General features: G+C 36.8%; 1 long non-coding RNA gene across 1 annotated transcript; it reads left to right on the top strand.

Moving 5' to 3' along the window:
- The first annotated feature begins 290 nt into the window (after positions 1-290).
- On the top strand, positions 291-8031 carry LOC112945614. Its single transcript, XR_003249054.1, has 3 exons — positions 291-406; positions 1379-1608; positions 7877-8031. It is a non-coding gene; the product is annotated as an uncharacterized LOC112945614 (long non-coding RNA).
- The last annotated feature ends 14588 nt before the right edge of the window (positions 8032-22619 follow it).

Below are 22619 nucleotides of genomic sequence, written 5' to 3'. Positions count from 1 at the left end.
ATCTACAAAATACTGAAACGCAAGCCCTACCATAGAGAAAACTGCATTGCTGAAAACTGCTAAAACTTAGATTCCTAGATTCAAACCAAAAACTTGCCTGGATAATTTCTACGTTCAGGCCTATCAGATGTAGCTGAGCTCAATTATATATAAATATATTTTTATATATGTATGTTTATATATCAATATATTTATATCTATCTTTTACATAAAATATCAATATAATATGGACACAACCATATATATACATATAGGATTTATCTTCTCTAGTTGTTTATCACAGGTATCCAGTCTACCACAGTTGTGTGGACTGTGTTTACAGTCAACGAGAGACCCATGCAGCTCCAACAAGCAGTCTTGTAAATATTTTGGTTCAGACCTACAGACGAAATAAAGTCTCCCTTGGGTAAGTTAAATGGGGCATATTCACTGACTTTCTGTAGTCCTTCCTTTATATTGCACAGGACACCGGGACCACTAGCAACAARTAATACTTTACCCTAGCTTTCCTAGCTTGTATCCTCTTTAAACATTCAGGAATGACAGCATCTTTTTCATTTTTTAGCACCATCCCGGGAGACTGTGTTTGGATTATTTCTGCAGCAAAGCAGGCCTTGCTGCTGAGCTGGGAGAGGGCCTCTCAGAAACACCTGCTACTCCACTTCCTCTAGCAATAAAGTCTGGCCGTGTGGGTCCTGAGGGTGACAGCTAGTAGGCTTTTTGGCCACCCACACGTCAGGGTAACAACCCAACGCTGTGGCAAATACAGGAAGCACTGCTGAAAGTGGGAGGAAGCCTGTCTGTATCTGCCTGCTCTCAGCAGGGAGGCTGCTGCTCAAGCAAAAGCAGTTGCCTGAGACCTGGGTATGGCTTCAGTGACTACCAAGCCTGAATCCTTCTCCTGGGAGGGTCTCCAAAGGAGTTTCCGGATAAAGGAATGAAGTCCTGTTGAAAGGACTGAGAAGGAAATTCAAAACATAAGAGTAGCTTTCTATTGTTTGATAGTGTACAGATTTTATTTCTCAGGAGAAGCAGGCAGCTTCTCAGTAACTTAAAGAAATATTTATTTTTCTCATACTGATGCAGAGTGTTAGTAATGTTTTGGGTCTGTACCTAATGGTGAAACATTGGAATTGACATGTAGTTTACAGCAGCTCTACAGTCTCTCRTAACAGTTCATAGCTATTTCAGATACATTCAAACTTACCATACCAATTGAAAGCARATTTTCAGCTGAAAGGGCTACATATTGGAATTGGCTTTCATTGATGTAGTGACAGATGTGTTCTAACTTGTTCCCAAGGACCATGTGGAACTGAGGTTTAAAATAAAATCTGTCCTAATTGATCTAATCTGAACTTTATTTCTTTTCTTTCAGAGGCTCTGGTCTGTCTGTTGGTGCAAAATTTTGATGGAAGAAAAAGACTTGAGAGAAAGCACAATTTCAGAACAAAATTTGTATTAGAATTTTATAGCTGCAGCAAAATACAGAACACTGAACAGTACAAGTCTAAGTGAAACGTAAGCATCAAATGAGTGTGCTGAAAGTGGCATCAGTATGAAATTCATCTTCCCTTTTATGATCTGGCTTTCAGATATTGCTTCCAGGTACATGTTTCCRTGTAATATCCATGCTGAATAGTTGAACTTAAATCTGCTTTTGACACAGCATGTAAATGAAATGTTTGTGGAGACAATATAGGTTATCTCCACACGTAACTGTAGCCATTCAGAACCTGATGGAGACAGGTAATTAGTAATTGTTGAAATTACTAAAAAGCTTTTTGTCAACTTCAGTGGGTTTTGACTCATGCTTTCAGATGTTAGTGAGAAAGGCATAACACCTAGGTGGATTGATTGGCATTGTCAGGTACTAGTACTCCCTGCACATGGTTGCTAAAAACCTCTTTTCATAAGAACATTTGTTTTTGAGACTGTGTTTTGGGGCTTGTGAGTTCGCTTGAACATTCAAATGTCACCCTCCAGCAAATGAGAAATTATTCCTGTGGGCGAGGGTGAATCAGCTCGTGTGTCTGCCTGTGTTAGTCACCAGGATCTGTCTGGGTGCAATGTGGTCAGCTCTTTACATTTAGAAGAGAAACTGGTAATAAATGTAAAGCATTTCCTTCACCCATCTGTTTCAGTTAAGACCGCAAAAATAGGTCTATTATAAAGATAAACAAAACTAATGAAAGAGTGGGTGTCAGCATCCTCATAGGAAGGCACTGTATTTTCTTCAGATTTGTTTCATCTTTTAAAAATAGAAGTGTTTGTCTTTCTATTTGCTTGAAAAACAACATGCAGTCTTAGATAGCCTTTTGATAACACTGTTAGTTTTTATCTCTCATATTCAGTSTCTTGTACAGTGCAAGTTTGTAATGTCTTTTTATTCTATACTTACTAAGTGCATGATTTTAGTTCCTTGCATGTAGTAACATATATACACATTGTTTGCTCCCTCAGTCTGGATGACTCAGAAAGTAGTCTAATAAATACGTTATTTATAACTCTTCTGACATGCAGAAATATTTTCTAGACTAGCTCTATTTAGGGGACTGAAAAAATGAAATAATTTTTTTCCTCCTCTCTTTGGGGTTTTATTTTCTTTGTAAAATCAGTTTACTTGCCCACTTGTCAAGGAGACTCTGGATTTTTTTTTTTTTTTTTTTTTTTAAGAGATTTGCCTGGATAAGGACTGTGCAGTAGCTGGTTTAGGTTATAACCTGTGTTTTCATAGCAGTTCTCATTAGCTGTTTCTATGGCAGACAGTGTGCATTGACCTCATCATAGCAGTGCTTCTGCATTTTACTGAAAGCCACAACTCTCACTGGTCCACACATTTGATTTATTCACGTCCTGTCTTCTAAGCAAATATGAGAAGATTTGACTTGGAGCGTAATGGACATCTGTATTGCTGTGCATTCTTTATATATTGCTGTGTATTCTTTATTTTCTGTCAGCTATACAACAAGTATTCATTTTTCCATGGTGTTTTATCAAAGCAGCTCCATGCAAAAGAAGGTGAGTAGACACAATACCCTGACACTGATTTACAGTTCCACACTGGTTTTCAAAAATTAAGAGCATTTTGACATTTAGAGTTTCTGCTTGAGTGCAGCTATTCCAACACAAGTTACAGATTTATCATGCTGTATTTTCTCTTTCAAAGTRTCATTGGAAAGATCTGCCAAAATCAGCTAGGAGCAAAATTCCACAAACTTAGATTGTGGCTCACCTTTTGGGCATTTTCTTCACTGTTGAGATTAATTTTATTTAGCAGGTATTTATCAGATTAAGTGCTTTTTCTTTAGGCATTCTTTGCTTTCCTTGATATTTCAGATAGAATTTTCTCTGAGGCTTTGACTTCAAATGTTTATTAACTGCAAGTAATCATCTGACTGAAACAGTGATTTCCCTTGTATGACACTTGTCCTCTAGGGATGCAACTGCAAACATTCCTTTGGCTATCAAACAGCCATGAGTACAAAATGAGTTCTTGCAACTAACATGGGGTTATTCTTAAAAGACAAAGTAAATTGCTGAAAGATGCATTTGTACTCTCAAAAGATTTTCACTGTCGCACTCCCATTTGTACAATATCAACATGGACATACCTATACTCTCCTGTGAACTTTCAAAATTTCATTGTTTTCGGTAATCAAAATATATCAATCAGGAAGGCATCTGTTTCTCTGGGGGAACCACCATCAGTAATTCTTTGTGGAAGATGTTGTTAGCAAATCTATACTTCTTCTAACATGAAGACATTTTCTTAATATGATTTGAGTGGATAGRTAAGACAAATGATAAAGCAAGCACCTTGATTTGAAAAGAGAGAATCTCTTGGTACTAGATAGATTTGTGGTAARTATGCAACAATGTATTATCTTCCTATAGCTTTAAATAGAGATACATCCCAAGCACTTTGGAAATGGAGAACACAGAGAGAAAGTTTAATTTTAGGTMCATTTAAGTCAACATAGGGGTTTAACTCAGAATTTATACTGTTATCAAATTTATATTTCGTACAAGGTCAGAGTGTGGTATGAAGGCAGAGTTGGAGGAAGTCTTAACAATGACAACTAGATTGCTGACTGTGGGACAGTTTGTAACTGAAAATCTTAAGCACTGATTGCTTTTGTTGAGATACCTGTGCTTTGCATTAGTATTAGATATGTTTAAGTTAATTCAGGCTAGTTGTTGTATGATGGCAAGGACAGAAGAGGTCTACATGGGTCTGGGAGCTGACTATGAGGGTGCTTTAGGAGGAAGACTTTGTGCTGCGGACATGAAAGCAGGAGCTGCGATACTAAACAGGGGCCTGTGAGAAGCTAATGTGAGTGATGAGGGGGCACCTGGCTGATCAGCAGAAGGTGAGTGCGCCCAAGTGCTGTGCCTCAAAGGTGTAAGATGGGGTTCAAGGAGGTGGAAAATGAAGAGCAAGAGGAAGGAGGAGGGCAAAAAACACACACAAGAAAGCAGGGCTGTGGCCAGAAACTCATTTCAAACCCATTATGTGTGGCATTTCATATGCCAGCAATGTTAGCTGAATCCCATAAGAATACTCTGAGAGAAGCTATTTCTAAATTTAATTTTCTTTGCCCATCAGTACAAATGTTTGAGTAAAAATAAGCTCGTGGGATGTTAATGGGAAAAATCCAGGTATATATAAGAATTCATTCTGAAAATATTTCAAGTCAGGGAAAGGAAATACGGATGTAGGATAGTCTGCCTAAATTTCCACAGTGCARTGCATCTCAACAAATGACTCTTGGCAAATTACCCATTCCACCTTTGAGTCTCAAAGAGTTGCACATGTCTAATATCCACTAAAGGTATATTTCCATTTTAAATAGTATTTTAATAATACTAATTTAAAATATATATACAAATATAAAAATAAAGTTAGTCAAAGGTTTATTTCAGTTTGGTAAAACATGGGAATGTGTCAGGAGACCCCTTTAAAATCTGTAAAATTATCTAGAAAAYGCTTATGAAAAATTCTGTTCCCTCCTTCTGAGCTGGAGATGTCAAGTGCTCATCTTAGTAAATAYGATTTTATTTTATAGAAAAATATTTTAATTTGAGTTTAGTTCTTGATGCAAGACGTTAAATCTTTATGAAGGTCATAAGAAAGCAGAGGATTAGCACAGACTGAATAGCTAACATAACCCCCTATGTCACTTGAGGAGTACATGTAGTTAACAGTGGGCCCAAACTCTTGCAAATCGTCATTTTTCAGTTCTAAAGCTGTCTATGAATTCCCTTTTCTGAAGTGGTTGAATATTCTAGATTTTTGTTATTCTGAAGGTCTCAGGAAAAGAAGTACAAGTATATATATATATAAAAAATATATATAATCTCCCCTTTTATTTCACTCTGCATTTGATACTGAAATGTAGTGACTTTATTTCACCGAAGCTTTTCAGAGCAGGGAGGTTATAACTGCTGTTTATTTGTTCTGATGACTGACCGAGTTATCATCTAAGATAGAGCATTGCAGCTTCGTACATCCACATTTGTAGCCCTAATAATGTGCCTGTGTACTACACAAGGAAATTGCAAGTAAAATGTCATTTTCAAGTTATATGCATTCTCATGTGTATGTAAATACTCATAGCCTCACTTCTTGCTGCTACAACAAGTTGCAGTCATTGAGAAAGATTTTTTTTGTGGGGGTAGGAGTATTTATTCTTCAATACATAAGTGGAAAGAGCTGATTCTATCCAATCTACAAAGCTCTCTTTAAAACAAATTAAGAAGTGAAATCTAAAGTCAGTACAGATAACACTGTGTCCATCTGGAATTCCCTTGCAGTATACAAAAAAGCAAAGTATTTTGTSTAGATCTTTATGGAAAAGGTGAAAATAATGTGATTTATACTGTTAGATTATTATAATTCAGCTATGAAGTAGGATTTATTTTCAGTTATGTGAATACAGCCATAATCTAGATTATGACACAYGATGAAAATACTCTCTTGTACTGATTTATCAAAGCAATCTGCAAGATGTGTGCACATATTTGCTTAATTTTTTAAAAATGGGTGTGAACATTTAATCTTCTTTATGCTGCTTTGAAATGCATTCCTTCATTCTCCTCCGTGCTGTTTTTGAAACCTCTCAGTCTCAGCATGTGCTCATGTCGCTAAAAGCTACGGCCCAACAAATTTGCACTGAAGGTTCCAGGCACATGGATATTTATACACTGAACAGAAGCCTTACAGCCATATGGTAGTGTATGGGAAAGCACATTTTTAGAGGAAAAGCCCAAACTTGAAAGTTGTATATACATGAGTACAGCTTGTCTGGTGATATTAAAAGCAAAGAAAGATGGCAGTTCACCACCATGCTTAACTTTTATAGATTTCTGCCTCTGTTCTTTAGATATCTATAGTGGCCCACATCTTAATGCACCAGTTTGCATCCAGCGATGATTTTTTTTTTGTTGTCAGCAGATCTGTCCTCTCTCCATCCACCTTGGTAGGTAGCATGTGCTGAGCTTGCTTACACTGTGTTTCTTGGACTATACAAGCTAAACTGTGCTTAACTTCTGTGCTATATAAAGTGGAGCAATTTTAAAACTAGCCTGTAGCCATGTCCTGCTTTCCAGGGACCCAAAGGGTGGAAATGATTGCAGAGCAGCCTCCTATGTGGTCTTGAGGGTAGCAGTCCAAGTTGCTGACTGAACTAAAATTAACTCCATGGAGTGCTGTGTAGACTGGACAGGCATTTGCCTTATTTCTGTCTCAGCTGCTCCTGTTCCAGAGCAGATTGTCGGAGGCTGCTTTGGGAACTTCTGTGCTCACAGTGTTCAGATTTGGAAGAACACGSCATGCATTCCCCACCTACCGCCTCGTTCCTCCTGCACAAATGGTACTCAGGAGAAGGAGGCCTGGTGTACAGATATCAGATGGCAGTAGCTACTCCCATGCTTTCTTTTGAGGAGGGAGATGATCTGGGATTGACATAAGGAATTAGCACRACTACTTTTGCATCCAAATAGTGGATGAGATTTGGAAACTCAAATGTCATGGAGTTCTGGTTCACAGCTAGCCATTTTGGTGTGGACAGATCATTCGTTAGGATGATGATGGTGGAGGCTTGGGTTGTGTTTCGGTGTTCAGTGTACAGACATCTGCAGAATATGGTAATTGGAAATGTGCTTGAAATAATCTTATTTATTTATTTATTTATTACACCCCAAAGAATGGGTATCCAAATTGCTTTAGGGCATACATGAAGGCAGCAGAAGGTCACAGAATAGCAAATTATAATCTTCAATTAAAAATAGTTTATAAATCTTAATGGCCATCAATTTTACTTGAGGGATTGGAAACCATACATTACTAACCAAAGCTCCATATCCATCTTTCAGATTGTATAATTTATTGTAGAGAAAAAAAATTAGGAAATGTTTATATGAAAAAGTGTTTTCAAGTATTTAAAAATGTCTTTTCAAAGTGTAAACTTAGAGATGACACAAGGTAATGCTCTCACTCAGTTTCTGTCCTAAACCAAATTTGATTTCGTCTCACAGATAAGTTCTCTAAGCTTCACACTTGCTGGTATCCTTTGAGAAACCCCCTTACCCTAAACCACCAGTTTGGAGCTTTTGAGTCACTCATTATGCTTGTAGGAAAACACAGAATTGGGATATCTGCATCTCACTGTCCATATTATATGGCAAATATATATTTAATTCAACACAGAGAGTTGAATTCATTTTGGAGAAAAGTGTGRTCACGAATAAAGAYCTGTGATTCTGTGAGTCTGTATGAGCCAGGGACATGCACACACATCACAGATTAAGGTCACTAGAAATTTTAAACAGTATGATCACTGTTCTGAATGACTTGTTTCATTTCTTTCTGTAGGACACATGCTGAAGAATCCCATCTCTGGTGCAAATCCTAAAGATACATCCTGGACATATACACTGTTTCTCTGACAAAAAGTGAAAATGCAGCCTCTGCTTTACTGGAGTTTGCATGGTATATATGCCAAAGAGGGTGTGCTCCTGGCTGCTTCTTGGAGATTTGTTGCACTGTCTGCCTGGTAAGTCAAACCACATCTTTAATTTGTGTTTGTAGACAGAATAGTGACAGAACCAAAATGCAAAAAATTTAACTGAATAACTAGAGGAACTGATTATTATGAGTACAGTGATGGTTGAAATTATAAARTTCAGTATGAGATCTCATAGGATCTCCCTTTGAAACTYCTGTTATGCTTGTGACTGACACTGAGTTTCGTTGGTGGTATAAATTGAATATCCTGTTATGTACATTTCCATTTTCTGTTAAAATACAATAGTACTCATGGCTAGCTAGTGCCAATAAAATGAATGTTATACTATGAGTAAATATGTTTTCTTGATTTTTTTCTTCTTTCTATGTATATATAAATGATGAATTGTTCCAAAATAGTAGTAGTAAGAGATCTGTCCAATACATCTTCAACCAGTTTTAGAAAAGCTTCTCATTTCTTTTCTGTCACTTCCCTGTGAAGGGATCCTTTCATTTAATGCAATAGGCTGGGCAATCTGTACAGTAKGGTTATGAAACAATTAATTTCTTTCTCTGTGTGAGCTTCTACATGACAAATAGTGTATAATTACTAATTCACCGAGGCTGCTTTTCCAGTTATCCAAATTTAGCAAGGACACTATTCACTATTCTCATATCTTTCTGTAGAGCACACAGATCAGTCTGGGTTGAAGCAGGTTAATGTCTAGTTCAAACTCTGCAATATCCCAGTTTTGCATCAGGAATGCAACTGGAATTAGCCAGGAATTYGCTTTCTTTAATTGCAGAGGACTTGTTTTTCCAGATCCATAGAAACTTAATCCCATCTTTACCATCTTYAGTGAAGTTAGTAAAGCAGCGTTCAAGGCTTGGAGACAAACTCTTTGCTCAATTGGAGCCTTTGCTTTGATCCTGTGAAAGGATTCAGACCTTTGTATTTATACAAGGATTTCTTCAGTCATTCATATCTCAAGAGTTAGAACTAACAATATTCTCTTTTTTTATGCTTTTTTTTTTTTTTTAGTATAGTCTCTCCTAGGAGTTGGGTATATTGTTTTAAGTGAAACTGTAAATTGATTCTTTTTGGTTGAGTGTCTAGACTGAAAGCTCCACAAGCCTGTGCTGCCTTCAAGATAACTATTATGTTTTGGGTTTTGCCTGAAAAAGAGCTCCATTTAAAAGCCTTTTCAGCTGTTGTACTCTATTGTACTTCCAGTATGAAAAGAATTGCAGTGATATGAAAAGAACTGAAAAAGTACTAAAAATATTAGTATTTAGAATTCTAAGTTTTAATATTTTCTTAGGGTGTGGGACAAATATTTACTAAACACATTGTTGTAAATTGTTGTTGTTGATGTGTCTCCTGCCCATGAGACATAGATTTATGTCTTTTTTTCCTCTAATTCCTTTTTGAGTGATCTTCTGCAAAAATATTATCTTTCTGCTGAAATCTGTACCAGTCTCATGTTCATATTTCTACACAAAACAAATTATACAGAAGAAAAAATGATAAGCTATGACTAAAAAGGATAAGCGCGGGGCATTTTATTTATGTTTCACAAACAACAGACAACGTCAACGTACAATGCACAATGTCAAGAAATACTGGTTCAGAGTCATCTCTAGTGTCTAATTACTCTGCACATAGCTCTTGTTTTCACCCTCTCTGCTAAATAAGTTCCTGCATGGGCAGCCAGAGGAAGTGGTGAACCACCCCCACGGAAGACTTTATGTTTGGTTTTAAGAGTAGATTTTTACAAGCTTGCTGTGGTTTTGCATGCATCCACTGCTAATATTTTATCTCTTCTTTTCAAATGAAAAAGCAGTGCTAAAAGTGGCAAAAAATTGGAGTTATTGCTGGTGTCCAAATCATGCCATATGTCTGACAGATTTTCCATTATCTGAAAAAAAAGTGATTCTGGAAGTTGTTTGATATACTCCAAGTTGCTGATGTGATATTGCTATACCGAATTTAGTAAAAAAGCCTCTGTGTTTCCCGTTGAAGTGTATTTGTAGGTGAAAGATTCCAAGCTGCTGCCTTGTGGAAGTGTGCCTTGTGCTGTGTCATGCCCTTTCCTGGTATAAAATCTCCAAGGCTTCAGTTACCAAACCTTTAATTTAACTTGAGACACAAACCTACTGTCAGACTTCAGTTCATGTAACAGCATGGGATGCTTGTCTGCTTGATTCATCAAGGTGCTTGTTGCTTGACAAGAGAAKTGTGTTGGTTAATCTTGAGCTCTCGCTACCACTTTTCCTACAGTCCACACAGTTTGTAGGTTCAGGCTGCTGGAAACTATTCATACATTTGGATCGTATTTCTGCAGCAGTCGTGGGCACAGTGTACGTTTTCYTTGTTCAGAATTCCCCCAAATCTTAAACCACAGGGTGATTTAATTTTAGTCACAAGTAAAAGGAACAATGTTGAGACTTAAGGAGGTGATGAAATGTAGGAGTGTCACTTGTCTGGGCTGGCAGCATTGCTTTCCTGTATGATGAAGCCATTCTTTTTTTAAAGACCCAGTCACAATCCCACACTTGCTGAGAAAGACGTCTCTGATCTGGGGTCATGTGAAAATAATACAAATGCTTTTCTATAACTGCTATATTAAAAATAATCTATTTAAAGATGCTTTTACTAATAGGAAAATCTAAAAAATGCTYTATGGTTATGCTTTGGCTAAAAACTCTCTGCTTTCAGAACAAGTAAGATATAGTCAACTTGGAAGGGTCTTACAGCATCCTTCTCCCACTCAGGAATAATCTCAGACTTATTCCAAAGATCTGATTCTGTCTGCTTTTACTTTCCTATATGACCCCATTTCTAAAGCTATTTGAAGAAATCTTAAGTATTTAATGCACAGCTTTACTTCTTTTCCTCAATAACTTTCAAGTTGTCAATGAAAATTTTCAAAATGTCACCAAGTGCTCATGGTGTGTGTTTCAAATTTTGAAGCATTTCACCTAGCTGTGCAGATCTGGCTCTGAAAGCTTGGCCAGCAGGGCTGGCTGGGTTGATAGGACTTCAAGGAAGCTCTTTGTGGTATGTGGAGGGTAACTACATCAGAGCTCGTGGACAGAGTCTATTAAAACATGACTTCCTGATCCTTGTCCTGAGGTTAGTGAATGAACTATCATGGTTATTTTCTCTGCTATGTGTGTAGGCATTCTCTTATGCTCTACATTTCTTGACAGTTCCCTTATGTTASACATTCCCATGTGACAACAGAAGGGTTTCCTTGCTGGAAAAGTCCTGCCTCTGCTTCACTTCTTGGTCCTTGTCCTTCTAATGAGGATAGGCAATACTTAAAGGCACTCACCTAACAAATACATCTTCTGTTTAAAACTTCCTTTAATATTTTGTTGTTTTCCTGCTTTATTGATTTATTCTAATAAAGTATAGTAGGGATTAGTTTATAATTTGTAGTTTGTGCTCATGTAATCTTTCTGTATATAATAATATGTCTTTTCATTTCAGTCACTGATCTGGTGTCCAACTATATGTAGAGGCAGCCTACATTTATTCTATTAACACTACTTTGTTTTCTTTTTCCCAAAATTCATCAGAGAAAAAATACTATATTTAATATTTAGTCTTTCAAAAATCACATGTCCTTTACTTTTGTAAGTACACCCTAACTTCACTCATATGGGAGTCACCTCACTCATTCATGCTTTCTRTTTATTACTATTCTGTGCAAAATGTTCTATGCAAGATAGCAGAAGAGAAAGGTTTTCACCAGTAGAACAGAAAAGCTATGCAAGCTAATTTAGGCACAGAACTGTGTAGATTTASTTTCCTTAGTTTCCTTAAATTAGTATCTAGCTGAAATGAGAAGCAGCTCTGTGCTTCAGTCTCCCAGCTCCCTCAGCATCCCTTCTCCCAGGTTGCCTTTCTCCCAGCCTTGGCCCAGAAAAACTGGTAGGACAGAACCACATGGAGAAGTGATTACATGGAGAAGTGATTACAATATGTGAGGCTTTTTTTTCCTAAATCTCATGTGAAAGCAGCCAAACTATACGAAGTCCAATGCTGAAACTAGCGTTAGATAAGGAAGAATCCTGTGAGCCATAATCCCCTCTGAGAGGAATGTTCCCCACAGAAGGGACCCAATCGCCTGATCCTCCACTACTGAAGCCAAGCACCGCTCCTGCTGTGGTCAACAAACTTTACTTGAATCAGCACTGGGGCCACACACAGCAAACTGGGATTCTCTCCTAGAGGAGCAATGTCTCTTAACACCTTAGCAAACCCTGCTCACCCTGGCAAGGTGTCTGAAGTTACTGTGTAATCAATCTAGACTGCAAGGTAAGTAGTCATGTTGTACAAAAGCATGTTTGGGACCTGACACTTGCATCCTCTCTCGGGCTATCCAAATGCTTTCACATTATAATAGGACACAGGAATGAACGAAATTGTGTCAGTTCTAATAACTCTGCAGCAATGAATCCTTGGAAACACTTGCTTGAAGAAACACAGATAAAAGGAAAATAAAAGTTGATTTACTTTTTTTTATGACGAGTGCTACTTAAATTCTATATCTAAGTGCAATCAGACCCTCAAGGACTGTTTCATTTAGCAGAAGTTGTTTAAGATTTTATTATCTCCTGTTGTTCACTCCACTCCTCTGCTGAGGAGCATTTCTTTCGTAGCAGAAAGACAAAAAGAGAAATGTATCTGTACTTGTGTTTAATGCAAACCATTGGTATAGGCCCATTTTTTTTTGGAATTTTAAGTAAATCAGGCAGTATAGTAGGACAATGAATGTACAGAAACATGTCATGCTCCAATAGATTTTTATCTATCATAATATTAAGAAAAAATAAGATGTTGAACGGGTTGTGTTAGTGACACTGAGGTTAGAATTAGAAGTGGGGTTTGTGTGGGCTCACRTTAGCCTCACAGATTTGCCCAGGAGAAGACATATTTGTCTGGATGAAAGCTAAAACCGACACTGGCAAAAGCAGAGTTAAATTTTCCAGACTAATTTCCAAAAATGTTCAGGAGGAGAATGTAATTGTCCCTTTGTGAATTATAATTCTTACCACGCAAAGATGCATTCAAGTCTTTTTCTTGGAGAAAAAAGAATACAGTTTATGGGAACATTGTAATTAATCAATGTACTATGTAGACTGAATATGCTATGAACATCCTATGATAAGGATGCTCAGTCCTGGGATAGCATTGAACAAAGCTGGATAAGGTCTGGTTCTAGCATGTGCTGTTTGGAAAGAAATAAAGAATTTATGTTTGGAGAAGATGCAGGAGGGGGAGTTTTCTKCTTAATAGTTTTTCACCTATGGGGACAGTCTCTTTTCTGATGCAGATGCAGCCAGTGCCAGTTAGCCAGAAAACTTGCTTCCTGTCCTAAAATCAAATTCCTTAAGACAAATGAGAATTCTCTTTTGTCTTCTGACTCAAAGTTCATTTTATTTATGCTAAAGAAGACTTCTATAGAAATAAACTTGTTCTAGATCAAGATTTGTGAATATTTAGTCAATCTGGAGCTAATAGCAAATGATTTGCTGTATAAATCCCGAAGTATCATTTTAATGATAAGTTCTGAGAACATCTGAAGTTTGTCAGCCCTTCCATAGAAGCATAAGTTGCCTTAATATTTCAACAAAGCTATTCAGAAATATTTTTAGACTTCTCTTTGAAAAATGACTTGCTGACTAGAGTATACTTTCAGAAAATAAGTAATGAATGTACCCTTCAACTGTCTTTTGCAAAAATACCATTTTTTAGAAAATTAAATGATTTAATAGCTGATAGTCACAAATATGCCATATCACAGCCTTCCATATTGTTTATTTTTTCTTCTCTATTTTCTGTAACTTCCATTCTCTTGTCTGCAACGATCTTGCTCATCTCCCAGTTTGTTTTTTTTTTTTATTTTTCCAAAACCTTTGTCAGTTTGAAAGTAGAGTAAGATGTTTTATATTTAGACTCTCTTTTTTTCCTCAGCAATTAGACTTGAAACCCGTTAATAATTCTRCCTAAAATGTTGACTCCCCCTTGTACTTCAAGTGGACCCGCAAATGCCACAGAACTGCAGGCATGCGTTGAACTTCACCAGCACCTCTGAGCTCCTAACCTCTTCTTCCCTCCTTTGTGTTTCAGCCATACAGGTAGCTGTAGGCCTCAAACTTCAGATTTTGTCTGGAATTAATCCTATAATTCTCTGTTATTAATCCTATAATTCTTCTGACCCTTCTGCAAACCACTTTTTCTCCTCTAAATAAATGCAAGTACAAAGAGAGAGAAAATTACTGGAAAGGTTCTGTTGAAGAGCCTGAGATAGATTTGAAAATATCTTAAAAAAAAAAATAAACTGCAGAAATTGTGGTGAACCATAGTGTAACTAGAAAGGATAGTTTAGGTTGGTTCAGAATAACGCCAAACCCTGACATAGAAATCAGCAAGGTGTATATTATTGGGCATTAAGGGCGCTCAATTAGAAAAGGCTGCAAAATAATTGACATGATGTTAATTCACATATTAGCTTACAGCATTGCACACAGACTGTGGAAAATCAGACATGAGCAAAAAAGATGACCTTTAATGACTCCATTAGTGTTCTAGAAAAGCAAACAAAAGCAACACAGGCAGATTATGCTAAGCCAAAAGGAGGTGTGAGGTGGTAAAAAAAGAGATATATCACAAAGGTACCTACAAGGAGTGGAAACCTCAGAAGAAATACCAGTGATTTTAAGTTGAGCAAGTGAAAAATACTACATTTTTTTAAGAAGAGCCTTGAAGCATCATAGGTGAAAGAGGAACCTAGGAGGAAGTAAAATTGACAAACATAACATCAATTAATAGTCAGACACATGAGTTTTCAGGGTTTTTCTCTCTATTTCCAAGCATTTCCTAATGCTTGTAATCACAATCACTTGGCATCTGAGGCTTTGTAGAGTGAGGTTTTAGAATATGAGGTTCAGCATTGAGATAACAGAGGCAGAGCTACGTGAAACAGAGGCACAATTCCGTGTTAATGAGGTTGTGTAGATAATGAATTACTGGTTTGCCTTAAACCAGTGTTTATAACAACTTTGCTTGGCAAAGAAGTTGTCTCAGTAAGAGGAGTTGGGACAGTTCTGTGGTCTTTGTATCCACAAAGTAAAACAACTAGAGAACTTCCTATAGGAGACTATAAGAATGTTTGTACTAGGTGAGACAAACAGTTCATCCATCCTAGCAATGCTTAGGAAATACTGCAAGTACAAACAAAATTCAGAGGGTGCATTTGATCTCTTCTACTCTCTAGGCTCCAAACATTCAGCAAGYTGCTGTTTGGAGACTTTCAGAAGTTGGGCAGTAGGGGTGGTGGGGACAGGCACTTCATGTGGGTTGATAGTTCTCCTGAACAGTTGACACCGACAGGTTGCAATCAAGAATATGGTCTTCTGTATAAGATGTATATAAAAAAGGCCAATGGATAAAACTTAAAAAGGTAGGAAGTCTTTTTTTAGCTGAAGAAAAGGGGAGGGATGCAAATTTTTAAGGCTCTGTAAACTATTTGAAAATACACTTCTCCCTGCTTCTGCAGTTACCAGACTTCTCCGGAGCRATGATGTTTTTATTGTTTATATACACGCTGTTCCTGTCTTACAGTTCCTGATAAACTCTGTGATAAGCATCTAACATTTCTCCATTATCTACATCTGTTGATTTATCTCATACAAATCTTTTGAGCTTGATGAAATACCATCTTTCTCTCAACCTTAAGGGTTGGAGTCCATTTATTCTGAAGATTTATATTTTGTGTTCAAAAGCCTAATACTACCTTTAATTCTCTAGGTCATCTTGTTCAAATACCTTTAGCTGTATGTAAAAAGATTTTGCAAGCAAGATATKTAGCATAAAATTATAAGGCAATTATTTACTGGCTAACACATACAAAAGAGAACTAGGAATCAATGATCTACAAGCCCACACAATGATACTCTCACTATCCTGATAAAACAGTTGAAGAACGAAAGCACTAGCTACCGTGTTAGATCCCAGACCTTTGGAAGCAGCTAAGCCTTGCTGCTCCCTGACAGAGATTTAGACTGGSAACTCCCTATTTCTCCCTCTGGATGAAGTCACTGCCTTTCCTGAGTCACTTCCTCAGAGATGGCTTCATCTTCTTGCAGTTACTTCAGGTGGAGGAGGGACCTTCAAATGACCACCGTGCTTTTTCTGGGCAGCTCTGCACTCTAGTGTGCAGGGTTGCCTTTTCTGTGGTTAAATCTTTACGAYTATGGGGTAACAGATGAATGTGGATTAATTTTCTGTATGACTGTGCCAACTGGCATTCTCCCAGATACAGCCTGGACTATTCTGAGACCAGTACAGACCTGGTCCTGTTCCCAATAAGCAGTATGAATGTGGTCACCTTTCGGGGGAGAGGAGAAGAGAGTTCAGCCACAGGGCTATGAACTGTGCTATGCTGCTTCATTTCAGGGCCARCAAATGCCTTTGTGTGGATGCTTATGTAAGAAGATGAATTTAGAAACCTTCAAACTTACATTGGAATTGGTGTTCCTCAAGAGAGAAATGCTACATAAATTCCTCTGAAGGAAGAAAATGGAGACAAACAACTGACAGCCTCAATAGCATTATAGTTAGAAATAATTTTAAGCAAATCCCTTTATCTCTTCATCTGACAAACAGTGAACTCTGAATAAATGTGACAGTTGCTGACTTTGAAATTACCCAGTAAGACACAGATATTCAGGGAAATTTACTTCTATTTGTAGTTTTTCATTATTTTCTACAAGCAGAGCWGTAGGAACAAGCTGATGTTTACTGAATCTCAACTATCTGGATGTCAATTCTTGCTCTAGTTGTGGCTGACCTAGTAGTGACATTTTTAATTGTTTCTATAGGAAAACATTGCATCTGGTGTAGCCAACACTTGGATGATTGATAAGTGCTGAAAATATCCTATTCTATTCAGAAATATAGATTTGAAATAGACATTCTTCTGTGGGCAGATATTGGGGTAGTTCTGTCCCARTTTTCCAAATTTTCTCGCCCCCTCCCATCCAAAACTTTTTCAGTCTCATTTTGGTTGTACAATCCATTTCTCCACAATCTTAAACAAATATATCATTAAATTCATTACCCTTATCCTGGTCCATGTATGCATTGCAATTTTCTGTTTCTTGATGTTGATGTTGAGTATGGTGTTAAATTACTAGAAAATAGCTAAACTGAAGAAGAGCAAGTGTGAGGACCAGTAGCTAGAGTAGAAGTAGCTGCAATAGCAAAAAGAACAACTAATTACAAGTACTGCTACACTGCTTCATCTATGTCATTTTCCTTAGCAGCACAATATCTCTTAAACTGCACTTAGGCATCTCATAAGCAAGCATTACTGCTTTGTCCACTGTCCAGGTAATGAAAACAGACCCATGACTAAGCCATTTGGTGTTAGGCTTATAAGAAATATTGACTCTTACTTTCAATCAATTTGRTCAATCTTTCAAGTATATCACCAGTAATATGCTGAGATTAGTTAAATCCCATTTTATCTCCATACAGAAAAGGAAGATTTTCAGAAATGTGTTATAGACTGACCTCTAGGAATATCTCTGAGATGTTTCATAAATCATCAAGAGAATAGCTGTGCAAAATCAGGGCCCAGAACATAAGAGAAATAGAGCTAAACTGGGAGTATTTCAGGTGGAAAAGATGAAAATTAGATGAAGAAAAAAAAAGAAAAGGTTGCTCCCAGTATAATATTATCGTCTTTCTTTTACAATTACACACTGTATTATTCCAAAATGCAAATCATTTTGGATTGTTTAAAATTTAAGGGCCAAATATATAATACTACCTTCATCTTTCTGTTTGATGTGTCTTCTATATGAAGAGATGAAGTCAGAAAGAAAAATAGAAAAAGCAATAGTGATTGATAAGCTTCAAATCTAATTGTATTTTGGAAAAATTATAGTTATTTTACCATTTCCACTGTTCCTCAAAAGTAGGAGCACATAAAAGAAACAAAACAAAACAAAGAAATTAGAGGTTATTTTTCATTAAATTGAAAAGTATCATTTCTTACCAGATCTGCTATAATTCCTTAGGGTCAATTCTRATGAATACAAAGGAGATTGATTTAGTAGTGTTTTCTTCCCTAGTGATGTGTAAATCACTTCAAAAATCATCTGGAGGAACTCCTATTGACTTCAGTATAATTATAATCTTAATCTGAGGTTAATGAATAAAGTTTCATCAACTTCTCCCAAGTCTGCATTTGCAGATAAATAATAAAAGCTAGTCCCACTGAAAAGACCAACAACAGGAGGCAACRCCACATGCAATTCAGTTTTTAAAATTCACAGTATTTATTTGGGTGGAACCTGACAGTCCCCGGGTTTCAATGTCACTCTAAAAGTTCTCTTTTCTTTTGCAAAAAGCAGAAAAGCTCCGTAACATCTTTTGAGCCATGCACAGCAATATTTTGAAAGAACTGGGAAAGAAAGTTTCCCCTTGATCTGCTAGGATACTGCTTAGCTGGTCGTGGTTCAGTACAAGGTCACTTCTTAAAAATATTGTTTGACAAAGTGAGATGCACGTTTAAAAGAAATTAACCTTGTTGTCTTACCAATCCTGGACCTAACTGAAAAGCAKAAATTGAAAGACAGCATTAAGTTAGAGAGTTTACTCATAACTATATTTAGTTCGAGGAGYACAACTCTATATTCAGATATGTCTTTTGGTTTGGAAAGAAGGAAGTTATTTTTAATTGAGTTTCTATGTTAACCTGATAGAACCTGAAGCTACTCATGACTTAATATATCGGTAARGTAATGCAACTGAATTTGTCAAATACTTCAGGACTGTTAAAACGTTTAAATATTTTTTTTTTTAATCTGATATAGTTAAGCTACCCATTTTTTCCACTTGTACAAAGGAAAATATTTTTTATTTATCTAGAAAGGCRGAAAGGGAGAGCACAGCAGAGGAAGATTTAGCTTTTAAAGTCTCTCAAGTATAAAGCTAGTAGGAGATACAGTTATCTAGATTTATTATTGTGCAGTTACTTGGTCTTGGATGCAATGTAAATGTAACTTAATACCTACTTATATTACCACAAATAATTAAGCATCATCAAAAAGTAATCTATTAAAATGTTTACTGTTGAAAAAGTTTCAAATACTAAAAGGTTGAAATCAAGGGAGATCAAAATATTCTATCATGAAGAAACAAATATGGTTTCAAAGTGAAGAGGTTCTGTTTAGAGATGTCTACGTGTATTTGCAAGGGAAACTATTCTTTATCAGTAGAGCAAAAAAAAAAAAAGAACCTCATTATTTGCATGCAATCCCATAGAGAATAGAAACTTTCTTCTGATAGTCGGGCTTCTGACCTTGTCAAGAGTCATCCGTCGATCACTGTTCTGAATTGTATCTTATGTCTTCAAGAGCTGAAGCCCCTTGTCAGTTAGGAAATAGCCTTCCTCTTTTTTATTAAATTTATTTAATGTCAGTAAATAAATTTATTTAAATTTTCAGTAGGTGGCTTTTAAAATAGTAAAGGACTAAAGTGATACATTCCTTGCAATGAATTGGATTTATCTAAGTATCTAAGTATTTATCTAAATAAGATGCAATAAGAAAGTCCTTATCTTTTCTTACATAAATTCTTCACTGCCATAACCCCAAAAAATAACTGTCTTGTACTATGGAAATTCTCATTTATGAGAGGCAAGAAAAAGAGGTTTTAAATAGCACCCAAAATGCTTCTTCAGCAGTTGAGAATAAAGATATTGTTGAAGTACAGATTACTTCTGCTATTTTTAGATGAAGTGGTTAACTTCTACAAGAGGTTCAGTTTGTGTCTGAGTCAGTTATTCCTGCTGAATTCAGCAAAAGCTAGGGATGACAACTACGAGTTAACTGTGAAAATATCTAAGGGTCTTGTCACAGACTCACCCTCAATTTTGGAGGCTTGTGTGAAAATTATTCAAACTGTTTCAGTTGTGGAATGAGATTTTACTTATTTTCTTAACTACAAGATTTTTCCCTTTTTATCATTAAAGTAGTGATGAGAAGAGTAAGGAAAAAATGTCTTTGCTGGTGAATATCCTAGAGATTCTGAGAAAAATAGGGATGTCTATCCTCTCTTTTTTGCTTCTAAAGAGAAGACAGATGGTTTTATATTTAATGTGCTTTACTGTTTTACTCGCTTTGTTAGTTAGCAGAGGTTACATGATATAAAAGAAAGGATCTAGCATAGGTTCTGGGGCAGAAGGGAAAGTAAAGCTAAGTGTCAGTGCTTGGTTGTTTTTTTCATTAAAAAAAAAAAAAAATGCAGTATGTGTGTCAGAAGGCTTTTAACCTTGTCTTCACCTAAGCTTTCCTGCCCTCATTCCTGTTCCTGTGGCCCTGTGGCAGACAGAGGCGGCTGGAGCCGTGTGCTCGGGTGCRTGTGTGCAGGTGGGCAGGCTGCTAGAGCAGCTCTTCACTAACCTCACTGCAGTCAGGGTATCTGCAAAGCTCGTTTCTCCAATTCATCTTTCCCACAATAAATTACTTCCCCTAAATACACACACAGTCTTATTTCTGCTATTTCTTAGTTCTTTTTTTTTTTTTTTTTTTTTTTTCCTACATTGAAGAAGTAGAGGAAGAAAAAATTACCATGTAGTGCAGAAACCCTAGTTGCTACCCAGGTCATTGCTAGTGCCCCAGCTTCCCCAGATCTTCCTCTGATGTGTAGTCCTTTGGCCACACTGGACTCCTGGGCTCTGAAGTTTTGCTTCAAAGTGCATTCCAGCTACTTCATGAGCACAGACTCCGACTTTAAGGGCTTCACAGAAATGCCCTTTCAGAGCTCAGCTGAATGAGGCACTCCAGGTCAAATGCTGATCCTACGCAAACATTCCAGTTGCTTAATCCTTTCCTAGAACTGCAGCCTTGTAGACAGTCTAGTTTACCCTCAAGTAAAATGGTTTAGACCAGTGTTTTTCAAATTGTGGTCAAGACACAGCTGCGGGAGGGTTGAAAGTGTTCACCCCTAATCACAGCTGGCTCTGACATCCCCATTCCGGAGGAAGTGAAATGCAGCATCTCTTCTGAGAGGAGTATTGGAGGTGGTGACATCTAAAGACTGAGGAGCTCAAGGGTGAGTAAACAGTAGTTCAGACCTAAATCAAACACGTACAATTATCCCCTGCCTTGCATTTCTCACTGGTTCTGGATGTTTGGTATCTTATATGCACTTATATGTTAGTATGTATAATATAAGATACCGAACACTTACATGCACTATGTTAGTTCATATAAGATGCCTTTGCCTTTGTTTTTTCTCCTCTCCCAGTTTTTCCTTTGGAATACAAATCTCCTTGGATTTTCTTTTCCCCCAGTGAGCATCTGGTAGTTCTTTCTTACTCAAATATCAAGGGAGAGATCTTTTCTATTGAAGTGTTCAAATTGCTTAGTTGGGTAACTCTAGACTTACCAGCCGATATGGTTACACTGGTTCTCCTAAGCAGTCAGCTCTTAATGCCATGTGAAAGAGTATGATCTGAGTAGAAGATTTTATTATTATTGCTCTGTGTTATGATCCTTTGGATTCATGTCCAAAATAGAGTAAAAGGATAGCAGAGAAAGTCGACTTTCTTTATTCAAAGGAAAACTGGATGTGTTCTGAGCTGAACTTCCATGATCTTTTCAGCAACTTGATTTTAAAGTGCTTTCACACTTCAGAGATGTCTAGACATTTACTTATAGTTCTTAAGCAATCTTCTCTATTTTCTACGTCCTAATTTTATCTGTGTCAGAAGATTTGATTGCTTATGCTCTTAGGCATTTATTTTTGCCATATTACTTTTCATACTATTTCAAAAATCCACAGTGTAGATATTCAGTAGACAAAAACTGAAAGGAAATAATGAAAAATGGCTTACAATCCAAATATGTCTTACATTAAAATACACTTGATACTGATGTAGACAAAGGTATTTCTACAGTTACATTCATATTATTCAGGCAAAATCACTTTGGATATGAACACAAACTCTTTCAGCTTTTAAAACTATGTGTTCCCTAACCATTCACTAGCAGTTACGAATAACAAGTTCTATAAACTAGTCAAAAAGACTCCAGTATATATGACTGAAAAGACTTGTCTTCCCCTCAGATCATCCTGCTGTCATACAAAGACCTGAGGAAATATAAATTTGAAGTTAAGAAGATTAGATATGGATTTGAAAAMATCTTTCCAAGAATGAATCTGAAAACAAAACCCGCTTACACCTCCTCCCATCTCTCACACAGCTTCCTTTACACCCTTCTCAGAATCTTCTTTCKTTTCATGTTTTCAAGCAGAAGGAGCAGGAAAAAGGCCTGGTGACCTGTCTTCATTTCAACTTGAGGCTAGAAAGCCTACTCTCTACTTTCCTTTCTTTTGTTTTCAAAAAGTTTGTGTCTCATAACACTTTAGGCGAGCCTTTGGGGAGMCAGGACTTTATAAATCACAGCTTCTCTCAAAACTGAGCTTTCTGTTGTAAATTATTTTCTGGTGTCACAAAAATAACTGAAAATAGCAATGAATAATTATGTGTTTTTTTCAGCTCTTTTATCACTGAGATCACAG

This window comes from Nothoprocta perdicaria, unplaced genomic scaffold, assembly GCF_003342845.1.
Source record: "Nothoprocta perdicaria isolate Ctin4 unplaced genomic scaffold, notPer1 scaffold_194, whole genome shotgun sequence".
Classification (NCBI taxonomy): Eukaryota; Metazoa; Chordata; class Aves; order Tinamiformes; family Tinamidae; genus Nothoprocta; species Nothoprocta perdicaria.
This window is presented reverse-complemented; position numbering and strand designations above follow the sequence as displayed.